This window comes from Mus pahari, chromosome X (genome assembly GCF_900095145.1).
Source record: "Mus pahari chromosome X, PAHARI_EIJ_v1.1, whole genome shotgun sequence".
Lineage (NCBI taxonomy): Eukaryota > Metazoa > Chordata > Mammalia > Rodentia > Muridae > Mus > Mus pahari.
In genome coordinates, this window is record NC_034613.1 from 134,090,827 (window position 1) to 134,104,438 (window position 13,612).

A 13,612-nucleotide genomic window follows, 5' to 3' on the forward strand; every position below is an offset into this window, starting at 1 on the left:
ACCAATAAAGCTAAAACAGGCATTACCAGCATTTTCTTTTTTGGGCAAAGACCAGGAGGTATAAGTACAGGTATGTTTCTATGTGCGGGCATTGTGTATATATGTCTGTACATATGTGTACATATCCATGTGTAAGTTGGAGGTCAACCTTGGGTTATTATTTCTCAGAGCCCATCCACCTTGTATTTTAAGGCAGAGTTTGAAGTAATTTGTTTGTTTTTGTTTTTCAAGACAGGGTTTTCTTGTGTCACCGACTGTCCTGAAACTCACTCTTTAGCACAAGCTAGCCTTAAATTCATAATGTTGTACCTGTCTCTGCCTTCCAATTGCTGAGATTAAAGGGATGTGCCACCATCGCCCTCATGGTATTTTTTTTAAATCAATCTCTCTCTCTCTCTCTCTCTCTCTCTCTCTCTCTCTCTCTCTCCCCCGTGTGTGTGTGTGTGTGTGTGTGTGTGTGTGTGTGTGTGCACATACATATGGGTATGTGCATATGAATGCAGGTGCCCATAGCAGCTGGAGTTATCTGACCCCTCTAAAGCTCAAGGTTCAGGTTATTGTGAGCTTCCCAAGCAATGTGGGAGTTAGAAACTGAAATTCAGTTCCCTGAAAGAGCTCTCTTAACCATTGATGCAGCTCTCCAACACCTCTGAGAAAAACAATTTTATTGGATTATCTTCAGTGTGACATTTGAATATTTTGAAGCCTGGATATTTAATCTTCTATATTCTCTCAGTGAGCTTACTTCACAAATCCCTCAAAATATCTGTTGGATATTTATTTCACTGGAGCTTGATGCTTCTATATGACCAATGTGGCTATCACTTCATTTTTGTGGACATGAGTTTCTTGCATATGAATGTTTCTTCTGTTCATATCACAATATTACAGTCCTCCAGGTTTTATGGCTCCGTGGCCTTCATGCCAGTCTAGGAAGCCTAAGCCTAGCTTTGTGTTTTGTCTTTATATAGGCTCTCAAGCTGCCAAGTGGTTGAGTTATCACAAGAACTGGATGCTCATTACCCCAGAGGTTTTGGCAGATCAATCCCGTGGGATTTTTAACTCCTTCCAATTTAATGTAGTGCTAAAGCTATGGTATTTTGTAGGAAACATACAGGTGAAGGCCCTATAGGCTGCAATAGACTGCCTGACCTTTAGTATCATCTGTGTAAAGCAGAATCTTATACAACTGGGTTTTTCCAGCCTTTTCTGAGAATGGTTTCTTTTGTGTAAGTTTTTTATATTGTTGGATGGAAGGTTGTCTCTCTGGTCAGAGATGGTGGACAGTTTTCCAGACAGGTCACTATTAGTAGTTTGTTGAACTTCCTTTGATGGTCATACACAGAAAGTAACTTTCTTGTATAGACACATAGTAAATGCTTTGGAGACCTGTTCTTTTATATCTTGGAGGAAACCTTCAGAAGGCCTCATTGCCATCTGTTTACTGATATATTTTTGTCTGTTTTTAAGAGTTTCTACCCCAAAATAGAATCTTCCCGAGTTTTGTAGTCTTGGTAGCAATATATGTGTAATAGCATAGATAGATATAAGAACTCTTTTGACAATTTCTGTCATCTTCTCTTTCATTGACTGCAGTTTTTAGTGTGGTACACACACACATACCATGCACACACATGCACACACACATTGCACACACTGCACACATGCACACCACACACACACACACACACACCACGTGCACACATGCACACACACATTGCACACACCACACATGCACACCACACACACACACACACACCACGTGCACACATGCACACACACATTGCACACACCACACATGCACACCACACACACACACACACATACACACACACACAAAAACACACACACGCAAATTTGGATTGTAGCTGAGCAGAGCGATCCCTCATCTCATGCACTTATAGGCATATTTTATGTTTTTCCTAAGAAGGAATTCAGATAGTTATATCTGCTCATATTTGTCTATGAATAGCCAGTAGACACTCCTTTGTTCCTAAGTTCCTTATAACCCACACTTCCTTTGAGGTTATAACTGTGGTTCTTCTACATTTCTTTTAAGTACCTCGAATACCTTTACTTTCCCAGGCTTCTTATGTTGAATGTGGAAGTTACAGCCTTTTTCTTTCATGTGATGAAAGTATAGTTCCTCTTCAAGTCAGCCCTCCTACTGGGAATTTTCAGTCCTTGGTTCCTGACTTTATTTGTACAGTCACATATTCACTTTCAGGTCTTATTAACTACAGAAGACATAAGTAAAACTTTCTGGCACTCTTTATTACTTGAGTATGGTTGAAGGAAGTGATCTCTAGTTCATTGATGTGGGACATAAATGGCTACTCAGTTTAGATAGATACTGATGACCTGTAGTGACCAATGTAATGACGCCATCTAAGTCCAGCTTGTTGAACCAGTGGGGTTATTGAGCTTACTTATAAAAGCATGGGCAAGGGGTCCAAGAGCATAGGTGACCCCAAACATTTATATTGCTGAAGTCTCACTCCAGCATGGTTGATAATTTTTCCCAAATTACACAATGAGGGTCCTCTTCCTTAAGTCATCTTCCACATTTTGTATGTTATAGCACCTATGGATAGCATGAGACCACTCTCACCTGAGGCAAAATTGCCTATTTCTGGCTGGGAAGTGTAAGAAGGAGTGGCTGAAATCTCAGCTGAGGATCTAAGGACCCTCCCCATCAACTCCGTTTATGAGGGAATGTCAATAGGCACTATCTTGAGACTTGCTTGTGAGTTATCCCAGCTGCTGTGATGAGGAGGATAACGGTCCTTATGCTCAGAGGGCTGTTGCACACCACCATCCTTGATGAGAGCAATCATCCACCTTTGCCCCTTTCTGAGATGATGCAGGCTGATCTTAGTAAACAAGATCCTTTCCCTTTCAAAGCAGTTCCATCACCTACACAAATCTAATTCCTGAGGTTTGCCTTCCTTTGAAGGCTCCTTGGATCCAGCTTCTAGCTGGACATTGGATGTACCCTAAATACCCAGGACTCTGTGGCTTTCCCTTCTCTTATTGAGAGTCTCCATTGGGATACTTTCTTTTTAATCCAATTTTAGCCTACTTAATTTCACAGGGTTCATATGCTGGCAATGGAAATCACAGTTCTGCTATCTTTAGGTGACAGAAGGGCCTTCAAACTACCTTCAATGCTTTCATTGATTTTTTCTATACCCCCCCCAAAGTAACTTTGGATTCTCAATACAATTCAGAGCTTACCTGCCAATAAAAGAACTTGAAATACAGTGTTTCTGCTCATTGATCTCCATGTATTACTAAGGAACAATTTGTCTATCTCTTACTATTTTTTAGGAGAACCCCAATGGAAGAGACAGGACAAAGAATTGTAGGAGCCAGATGGGTTAAGGATACCAAGAGAACACAGTCCACAGATTCAACCACAGAATTAACTAAGCAAGGCTCATAGATGCTCATAGAGACTGAAACAGCAATCACTGAGCCTGCATGGGTCTGCATTAGGACCTCCACATATATGTTGTGACTGTTAGCTTGGTGTTTTGTGGAACTCCTAACAGTAGGGCTGGGGCTATTTCTGAGTCCTTTAATTGATCTGCAGACCCTTCTCCTCCTATTAGGTTGCTTCACTTAGCCCTGATATAAGTGTTTATGCATAGTCTTACTGAATCTTGTTATGTTGTGTTCTGTTCGTATCCCTAGAAGAGCTGCTATTTTGTGAAGGGAAGCAGAAGAGGAGTGAATCTGGCAGATAAGGGAGGTGGGGATGTGAGGGGAGCAGAAGGAGGAAAAATTGCAGTTGGGATGTATCGTATGAAATAATAATAATAATAATAATAATAATAATAATAATAATAATAATAATAATGATAAATATCAATCATCTTGTAGTGATGTAAATCTGCATGTGATTTCTCATCAGTACATGAGATTTGAAGATTCAAGTCTATACAGTGAACTGCTGGAACTTTTAAATTATGACATTATTGTGTTTGGAAGGACTAACACACCATATTGTATGTGCTTAACAGATAGTCAAATTTCTGAGTGATTCACACTGGAATGTTAACCATGTCAAGAATAGGCAGATAGCCATTTATATATAATTCTGAAGAACTATGTGGGTGGCTGCCTGGAGAATAATCTCTCTGTCTGTTCAGGAAAAAATTGATGGTGTTAAAATTGCTATAAAATTTAATTTGGAATAGAATATGATAGTTTATTTATTATTAGGCATATGTCATATTTTACATAGAATTATTTGAAAGGTATTCAAATTAATCAACATCCTGCCTTAGAAACTCTCAAATAATTTGTCTGCATTATGCTTTTTAACTAGCTGCAAGTCATTCAAGAGCACTTTGAAAAAAATGTCAGTAACTGATATTAATGCTAATAAGAACCTTTAGCAAAATGTGACCCCTTGGGCACTAGCACACTGAGATTCATCTGTAGTCCTTGTCTGTAACTACCACTTAATGTACCCTGCTTTAGAGGCCTCTGGGGGCTTGTTAGTTAGTGGCTATGAATACAGTAAGAAACCAAGTGCTGATTTTCGGTGTCCTCTGACGAAAGTTAGTGTTTTGGAGACCACTAACAATGCAAATTTTAGCCAAGAAACATCTCTTTGAAAGAAGAAAAGTGCATTTTTATATAAACTGTCAATCTGGTAGTATCTTAGTTAAGGTTTCTGTTGTTGTGAAAAGACATGATGACAACTGGAACTCATATAAAGGAAAGCATTTAAATGGGGCTGGCTTAAAGTTAATAGGATCAGTCCATTATGCTTATGACAGGAAGCATGGGTGCATGCAGGTTCTAGAGAGGTAGCCAAGAGTTCTACCTCTGGATCCACAGGTATCAGGAAGACTAAGTGACACATTGGGTCTGGCTTAAGCTTCTGAAACCTCAAGGCCCACCTCCAGTCACACTTCCTCCAGCAAGGCCACACCTACTCCAAGGCCACAACTCCTAATAATGCCACTCCCTGTTTGCCTAGGAGGGCCATTTTTATTCAAACCACCACAGGTACTATGATGGTTAATGTATACTTTCAACATGATAGAATTTAGAATTACTTAGAAGACACACTTTTAAGTATGTCTGTGAAGGTATTTTTTTAAAAAAATTATAACTAAGGAGGGAAGGCCCATCCAAATGTGGGCGGTACATTGAATGGCTGAATAAAACAGAGAAAGTAAAGTGGGGAGTCATTCATCTCTCTGATTAGTGACTGCAGAAGCATTATGGCTAGCCACTTCACATTCATGTTTCTGTTCCTCCTCCTCCTCCTCCTCCTCCTCCTCCTCCTCCATGACAGACTGCATCCCTTCCAACCCTAAGTCAAACTAACTTCTTCCTTCTTCAAGTTACTTCCATCAGGTAGTCTGTCACAACAACATAAAAGTAATAAAGATAGTAAAAGTGCATTAGAGGTGCCTAGTCATTTTTTAAGATGTGGCTGTCTAATATTCATGATCTATGCCATCAGGTTGATCTTTCTTACTGCTTTGGTGCATCCAGGTTCCTGATTATGCAGTCTTGCTCATGGAGATATCCATAACTGAAAGGTATATTGGTTGTAATGGGTTGTGGTAGCTGTGTAATCCTCTCAAAATCTGCTTACATATGTGTATTGGAAGATAATTCTACTTTATTGGATTAGATATAGTCTGTTCTGCTTGCCTTGGAAAGAATCTCCCAAATTCAGCCTGCTCCTTAATTTTTAAAGTAGAAAGGCATTCAGTTCTCTTCACTTGGGACATATATGTAATCTTATCAATAACTGTATCAGCTATCTGGGCATTGCATGTGTTTAACGTAACCTAAATTAAAGATAGCCCACATTAAGATCTTTATTAAAAATTTTAATACAATATATTTTGTTCATTCACATCTCCAATGTCTCCCAGGTACCTTCAAAACCCAACTTTAAATCCTTTATAAAAAAAATGAAACCCAACCCCCCCCAAAAAAAAACAAAGCACAAACCCCAAACAAACCAAACCATTTTTTTTTTTTGAGAAAGAAAGAATATAAAATTGGAACACACATTCAAGAGAGCCAATTTGATAGGAATTTGACATTTTCTTATAAGGTTTTTCCCATTCAAGTTACATATTTGTTTATGAAGCTTGAAAAAGAGGAAGGAAGCCTGATTGGAGCCAGGCAAAAATGTGTATCATAATGACAGTTTCATCTAAAATCTCTGTGCTGGTTTGAATAGGTATGGCCCCCACAGACTCATGCATTTGAATACTTGGGCCATAGGGATGTATGGCCTTGTTGGAGTAGATGTGGCCTTGTGAGAAAATATGTCCCTGTTGGGGCAGGTTTGGAAGTCTTCTATGCTCAAGCTATACCCAGTATGGCACACAGTCTCCTTCTTTTGCCTTCAGATCAAGATTTAGAACTCTCAACTACCTCTCCAGCATCACATCTACCTGAATACTGTCATGCTTCCCACCATAATGATAATGGACTGAACCTCTGAAACTCTAAGCCAGCTCCAATTAAATGTTTTCCTTTATAAGAGTTGCCTTGGAAATAATGTCTCTTCACAGCAGTCAAACCCTAAGTAATCTTCTTTGCTCTCATCCCCCCATCCCTTCCTCTCACCTCACCTCTATTCTCTTTTATCTTTCTCTTATCCTTTCTTGTACTGTGAATTGAAACCAGGGCCTTGCATATGATAGGCAAGTGCTCTACTACTATACTATGACCCTTGTTTTAAAAACATTATTTGAGACAGGGTCTCATTAAATTGCCCAGGCTGATCTTGAACTCACTTGTAGCAAAGACAGATGGTAAGTTCTGAATCTCCTGTTTCCCCCTTTGCATTCTTTTCTACTTGAATTCTTTGTACTTATGAGGTAGGGAATGCATAAATACCAGCTCAGTTTTGCTCAAGCATGTATTAACCAAGACAGTGTAGTGCCTTGTTTTGGAATACAAAATCCTAGACATTTATTGTTTTGATCTTTGGTAGCTCTGCCAAATGCTTAAAATTTAAAGAATATATTGCTTCCTGGGACTGGAGAGATGGCTCAGTAGGTTAAATGCTCGCATACAAGAGGATCAGCTTTTGGATCCTAAGCTCTCATATAAATGCTTGGTTGGCGTAACAGTCTGCCTATAAGCCCAGTGCTTGGGAGACAGAAATAGGAGATCCCTAGAACCAGATAACTAGCTAGAATAGCTAAATTCCTAAGCGCTGAGTTCCACAACAGGAGCATCCTCAAAATATAATATAGAGAGTGATTAAGGAAGACACTTGATGTCAACCTTACAGCCTCCACATGTGCACATAGACCATCTCCCCAAATGTAACACCTATACATGTGCTGTGTATGCCACACATATACATAAAAATATTGCTGTCAATGTCATGTTCAAGGCAGACTTTTAATGCAACTTAAATTTATGTCTGAAATTATATTTTCTTAGCCAGTTAGTATATTTCAAAAGAAGATATAAACGCAGGGATATATATATATATATCATGACTTTATACTCTGAGCTATCAAAATACATCTACCCCCTCTACCCCCCTTATTGGTATCCTCCTGGTTTTTATATTTTAAGATTTCTACTTTTCATAGATAGCTTGATTGTTAAGATTTAATATTTAGTTTTATGTGTATATTTTTGTCTGCTTGTATGTAGAAATAACTCCCTATTATATAATTTCCATATATTCCACCAGGAATATGGTATTAAGACTATTAATAAGATTATTAAGATTATTAAGACTAGTATGATTTTTTTCTGGCATTTTCTTTTCAAAATTTTTATTTCATTTATCTATTCATTGAACATTTCATACAGATATAAGTGTATTTTGATCAGATCCATTCCTTATTATCCCCCCACCAACTTCTCCCAAATAATTCCTCCCTCAAAGGAAATAGAGTTGATTGAGTCTGAATTCAAGAAAATACTTCCTACATATTTTCTCAATGTACTTCTCTATTTTGTTTCATAGGTGTTAGAAAGGGTTGATATTCCAGCATATCATGTCTGTTCCCATGTCTCTAGAAGATTCCTAATATCTCACTTTAAACTTTATATGCCCCATACAGGGGAACGCCATGACCAAGAAGTGGGAGTGAGTGGGCAGGGGAGCAGGGCGGGGAGACAGTATAGGGGACATTCGGGATAGCCTTTGAAATGTAAATGAAGAAAATATCTAATAAAATAATAGAAAAAAATATGGCATCATTGGGCATTTTGGTTTTGCCCTTGAAGCCTGATCAAACTACTGCAACAACTACCATAGATTCACCAATTCTTTCTTTTTCTTATATTGTCCTTCAAGACTTTTATTGATTGATTGATCGATTTTTTTATTCTTTAGTCTTTTTTTATAGTCTAGTGTTTATCCTCCGCCCAGCCACCCTGACTGTTCAATATCCCATACCTCCTCCCCCACCCCATCTCCAAAAGGATGTCCCCACCCCACTACCCCCACGGACCAGACCTCTAAACTCCCTGGGGCCTCCAGTCTCTTAAGGGTTAAGTGCATCTTCTCTGAGTCCAGGCCCAACAGTCCTCTGCTGTATATGTGTTGGGGGCCTCATATCAGCTGGTGTATGCTGCCTGGTTGGTGGCTCAGCTTCTGAGACATCTCAAGGGTCCAGGTTAGTTGAGAATGTTAATCTTCCTATGGAATCACCCTCCTCCTCAACTTCTTTCAGCTTTTCCCTAATTCAACCACAGGGGTCCCTGGCTTCTGTCCACTGATTGGGTGTAAATATCTGTATCTGACTCTTTCAGCTGCTTGTTGGGCCTCTCAGAGAGCAGTCATGCTAGGCTCCTGTCTGTAAGCACCCCATAGCATCAGTAATAGTGTCAGGCCTTGGAGCCTGCCCTTGAGCTGGATCCCTGTTTGGGCTTGTCACTGGCCCTCCTTTTCCTCAGGCTCTTCTCCATTTTTGTTCCTGCTGTTCTTTCAGACAGGAACAATTCTGGGTCAGAGTTTTTGAGTATCGGATGGCAACCCCATCCCTCCACTTGATGCCCTATCTTTCTACTGGAGGTGGACTCTACAAGTTACCTCTCCCCACTGTAGAGCATTTCATCTAAGGGTTCCTCCCTTTGAGTCCTGGGAGTCTTTTATACCCCCAAGTCTCTGGTATTGGGGACAGGGGAGAGGCGGGGGTGGGGCAGGGCTGAAGTCCTGAGGGCCAGCAGAAAGAATGGAAACAGGCAACCTTGGGAGGTAGGAGTTGGTGGTGGGGCTCTAGAATGTAGATTTAGCATTTCAAATAACAGAAATTTGTCTCATTATTTGGAAAGCTGGAGAAGTCTTTATATATCTTTGGTGGTGGTACTGGTGGTTGAGTCTACCACCTCATACACATTAGGGAAATATTCTACCATAGAGAGACATGCCCAGTCCTAGAAGGCAGACATCAATGTGTTAGCAGAATTGGTTTCTCCTGACGTCTGTGAGGGATGATCTGTTTCAGGAGGTACTATTTGACTTACAGATGGCCAACTTCCTCATAACCTGCCATTCCTTATATGTATCTGTATCCACATTTCTTCTTCTTATAAAGATGCCTACTGTTCGAATTAGGTGGCAAAAGGTATCTTTGTGGGTCTGTGCCAAGTCATGCTGTAAAGAGGTTGTCCCATGCAACAGGTCTCAAATAAGTGGGTTACTGAGGATGGGGAGCAAAAGGCCATCTTGAAATAGGAACATGAGAGAGAGAGAGAGAGAGAGAGAGAGAGAGAGAGAGAGACAAGAGAGATGCAGAGAGACAGAGACAGGGAGAGAGAGAGAGACAAGAGAGATGCAGAGAGACAGAGACAGGGAGAGAGAGACAGGGAGACAGAGGGAGCCCTGATTTTGGGAGGGACTTTGTAAAGGGTGCATGTGATAGGAAAATATGCAACTTGCAATGACAGTGGAAATGTGCTGCTCCTGGTGGCAGCAGTGGGAGATGATGACACCTTAATCAACTGGTGCTGAGTCTCTGAAGGTCAGGCTGGCAGAGCAGCTGATTTATAACATCAGCTATATGAGTATAAGGCCACCCTAAGATCCTCATTTGAGACTGATCACCTCTGTAAAGCTCCTACTTCCAAGCAGGGTCACATTTTGAGATACCATGTGTTAGGACTTCACTTATCAGTGTTTTACAGAACACATTCCAACCCATAACAGAGTCTTTGTCAAGTTTCTCTCTTGAGAGAACAAGAAAGTGCTTCTCATCCATCTAAGGCATGACCTCTATGTTGGGTTCCAATTTTTTGTTTTTTGTTTTTCTGTTTTTTTCCCCCTCAAGGGCTCCTCTTGGGTCTTTGATGTCAATACAATCTCAGGCCACTAAACCTCACTGTTTCTTCATGTGAATACTTCACAGTAAAATCTGTATAAGCAGGAAATGGGCAGTTCAATCTCATGTTTTGATATTTGTATGAAATATTCACAATTAAGCCCATTAACATAGCTATTACCACCTACATTATGAAGATTTAAGGTCTATCCTCTTTACAAATTGTAAGTATATTATACAGTATTGCTAACTCTAGTGACCATGTTGCACATTAGATCTCCAGAAATTAATTGTTTTGGTTAGCTTAGTGGTTATACCCTTTGTACTACATCATCTCCTCTCCCATATCCTCTAACCATCATTAGACTCTCTGTTTCTAGAATTGACAAAGGTGTGAGGTCATAAATATCCTAAGTTTTTCTTCTTTCACTGTCCATAATCTCCTGTAGGCCATTTCATGTTGCCATAAATGGCAGGATTTCCCTATCTTTTTAAGATCAAATAACCTATACACCTGCATTTTATTTTTCTTTATTCACTCATTGATGGTCATGTACTTTCTGTATTTTGGCTGCTGTAAATAATAGTGTACTGGATGTGAGAATGTAGGTATTTTTTCAGTCCCTATTTCAATTCCTTTGGGCATATATCCAGAAGTGGGATTGATGGCACATATGGCAGTGCTATTTATACCTTCTTGAGGAACTTCTATCCTGGTTTTTATAGTGGCTGTGCCAATTCACATTCTCACAAAGAGTACAAAGATTCTCTCTTTCCCACATTTTTGACAAGCTTGTTATCTCTTGATTCTTTGATAATAACCACCCTAACACGTGTAAGGAAATATCTTATTGTTTTGATTTGCATTTCCCTGATGTTTAGAGATATCGAGTACATTCTAATATGCCCTGTTGTATATCATTGTGAAAGACAAGTCCGTTCAGGTCCTTTGTCCATTTATTTTTGGAGAAGATCTCCAATGATTTTAAGTATTGTTAGTATACTGGCTAGTTTTGTATCAACTAGACACAAGCTGGAGTTATCACAGAGAAAGGAGCTTCAGTTGGGGAAATGCCCTCCACGAGATTCAGCTGTAAGGCATTTTCACAGTTAGTGATCAAGGGGCAAAGGCCCCTTGTGGGTGGAACCATCTCTGGGCTGGTAGTCTTGGGTTCTATAAGAGAGCAGGCTGAGCAAACCAGGGGAGACAAGCCAGTAAAGAACATCCCTCCATGGCCTCTGCATCAGCTCCTGTGTCCTGACCTGCTTGATTTCAGTTCTGACTTCCTTGGTGATGAACAGCAGTATGGAAGTGTAAGCTGAATGAACCCTTTCCTCCCCAACTTGCTTCTTGGTCGTGATGTTTGTGCAGGAATATAAACCCTGACTAAGACAGTTAGTTACAGGAATATGGGTGAGGGGTTACTTGCAGAAACACAGTCACTTTACCATGGCTATACTTTTGAAAAACAACAAACAAAAACCCAAAACTAAACTCTTTCCCTTAGGAACTGTTTATGGTCTGTAGGTTCTCAGTGAGGGGTAGGCTTGGCTTCTTAAGTCCCTCCATGTTAGAACTGTTAACTTTGCATAAATTGTCCAGGAGGGGTAGGGTTTTGTGGATACCTCTTCTCCCCACGAAAAGATGTTGATGGACCAGTCTTCTGTAGGTCTTGGGCAGGCAATCACAGCTGCTCAAGAGTGTAGTAGCATCCAGCACAGAAGACAGTACTTAACACTTCACCTTTTCTTCCAGCTCTTAAATCTTCCCGCTCCCATTTCATCTACAGTCTTTGAGCCTTGGAAGAAGTGATACACGTCCCATTTAGGCTAGGTATTAAACAGTCACTTATTCTCAGTTCTTTGACTATGAGTTTCTGCAATAACTGTTACCTACTCTCTGCCCTGTATCATAACTGAAGGTAGTTTTTAGTTTTCTTGTTAGTTGTAAGAGTTTCTCATATAGTCTGGATATCAATCTCTTATGCTATATTTTACGAATAATTACCATTTCATTTTGTTGGGTTTCTTGGACAATCATGTTTTTAGTTTAATATAGTCCTGGTTATTTAATTTTGCTTTAGTAGTCTCTACTTTTGATGTGCTATTCCCAAATGATTGCTAAAAATAATGTCAACTAGTTTCCTCCTAGGAATTTTACAGTTTCAAATCTTAAATATTTAATATAGTTTATATTATTTTGTGTATTATGTAAAATAAGATTCTAATTTCTATCTTTTGTGTGTGTATTTTATTTTCTAACATTATTTATTGAGAGATTATTCTTGTTCCATTATGAATTGTTGGCACCTTTGTTGAAGGTGAGTTTACCACATATGTACTTATATGTGTGTTTATTTCTTAGATTTTATTTTGGTCCATTGTCTTTAAGTCTATTATTATGTTAGTTCTACACTGTTTAGATTAATATAGGTTTATGAGCTCACTCTATTTTTCAGGATCTTCATGTCCATGCGGAAATTCTATAATCTTTCTTATGTAGAAGCTACAGGTACATACCACACCTTGATAGTTTTCCTTCTGTACATTCTTATATGAAAAATTCCAGCCCCAAATTATCTTCGTACATGACTCACACAGTAGTATTTATAACCTTCTAATTCAGGGCCATGAATAGAGCTTATTCAATCTCTTCACTTGAATTTTATACATCCCATCCTACATCCTGTGGCCTATTGTGAGTATCCAGTCATGAAAGATAGACTTCCATATAGAAACACATGGTGGGTAGTGGATAGCACAACTTTCTTCCAATAAAGAGAACTCTTTTGAGATATGGGGAATTTCAGAAGAGAAAGTACTGGTCTGCCCCATATATAGTACTTAGCAAATGCATCTTAATATAGAGACCTTAGATATATCTGTATAGAAAATATAGGGGAAATCTTGTAGAAGAGCTCATATGAATGTAGCAAAATTTCTAGAAATCATTCTGGAACAAGAGAGGATATGAAGCCATGGCCTGCTAATTTTCCTATTTTACATGAAAGGTCATCACAGTAGTTTTTCTTTCCCTCTGTGATATGTAACTTTCTTTTAAGTTTTAACTCTATAACACTCTTTATTATTTGAGAAGTTTATAGAGTTAAATAGTATATTTTGGTCATATCTGCACCTTTCCCCCCTTCAGTTCTTCTTGCTTACCTCCCACATTGTCCTCACAGCCTCTTTTTTAGTAGCCCACTAAGTCTAATTAGTTCCTCCTACGTGCACACCTGTGGGACTGTCCACTGAAAGATAACTGTATTAGTCAAGGTTCTCTAGAGTCACAGAACTTGCAGATAGTCTCTATATAGTAAAGGAATTTATTGATG